Source organism: Etheostoma cragini, chromosome 23 (genome assembly GCF_013103735.1).
Source record: "Etheostoma cragini isolate CJK2018 chromosome 23, CSU_Ecrag_1.0, whole genome shotgun sequence".
Taxonomy (NCBI): domain Eukaryota; kingdom Metazoa; phylum Chordata; class Actinopteri; order Perciformes; family Percidae; genus Etheostoma; species Etheostoma cragini.
This window is the reverse complement of record NC_048429.1, coordinates 654,304-655,660: the sequence shown is the minus strand read 5'-3', so window position 1 is coordinate 655,660 and position 1,357 is coordinate 654,304. Positions and strand designations below refer to the sequence as shown.

General features: G+C 41.8%; 1 protein-coding gene across 1 annotated transcript in view; it reads right to left on the bottom strand.

Annotated features, from left to right (window-relative positions):
• Nucleotides 1-1,357, bottom strand: part of LOC117939053 (myelin regulatory factor-like protein) — a 21,758-nt gene that overhangs the window by 19,206 nt on the left and 1,195 nt on the right. The gene's annotated exons all lie outside the window — the stretch shown is intronic.

Sequence of the window (1,357 nt, the reverse complement as noted above, 5' to 3'; positions counted from 1 at the left end):
AGGAGGTGAGATGCGATGGGATGAGATGAGATGAGATGAGATGAGATGGGATGAGATGAGATGAGATGCGATGGGATGAGATGAGATGAGATGGGATGAGATGCGATGGGATGAGATGCGATGGGATGAGATGAGATGAGATGAGATGGGATGAGATGCGATGGGATGAGATGCGATGGGATGAGATGAGATGAGATGAGATGAGATGAGATGAGATGAGATGAGATGAGATGAGATGAGATGAGAAAAGCTTTATTTGTCCCACAGTGGGGACAGTGAAGAACCGTTGGTTTTCCAATAACGTGTGTGTGTGTGTGTTTGTGTGTTTGTGTGTTTGTGTGTGTGTGTGTGTGTGTGTGTGTGTGTGTGTGTGTGTACCCTCAGGTCAGGATGTCAGTGGTGTGTTGGACAGTACCGTTGCCGTGGATACGAGCATCCTGGAGCAGTACCTCAGCAACGACATGGACCCCAACAGCTTGTAAGAGTCCCACTCACATTAAATCCAGCTCAATAACCTTCATGGAACATTTGATTTTAAACTAATTTGCTCAGTAATGATCCTACAAAGTCTAATACACATGTTGCTTTTAATGTTATTATGTTTTACAACATTAAGGAGGGAAGTAAGTATGTTGTAAAATGTGTGGAAAGTACCAAGCATTGGTTGTGGTGACAGGGGAGTCTTACATCCTCATTCATGGAAGCACGGCCTGTTTGTTATATAACACACACACGGATGGCATTGACCTGGTTGGTTATCAGCAGAGTGAAGGTTGTAAATACAGAAAGCTGTAGAGATGATCCCATTAAAACAATATAAAACACATGATATACATCTAAACTACTTTACACAGCAAAAGCTTTCTATGGAATTGGAATTGCGTCAAACATTTTCTAGAAAGCATTTTCCCAGATACCACCATCGTTATTACTGGGAGCATAGACAGTTAAAGGAAGCTCTGAAAGGAGACCAGTGAAGTCTGTTAGAAGCTCTTTCCCGGTGATGCTCAGTGTTACTGCGCAGCCTCCAACTGAGCTGGAAGATGTAGATGAGACATAGCAACCTGTCTGAAAGCTGTAAGTCTTCTGGTAGCTGTGCAAGAGAAATCTCAATCATTCCCAATCAGCAGAGACGGAGAGGTAGGTATATGTTAGGAGATACCATAGGTACAGGCTAATTACTGCTAACTAACATGCTAGTTAACATTAACATAGACACAGGCTAACTAACGCTAACTAACATACTAGTTAACATTAACATAGACACAGGCTAACTAACGCTAACTAACATACTAGTTAACATTAACATAGGCACAGGCTAATTACTGCTAACTAACATGCTAGTTAACATTAACAT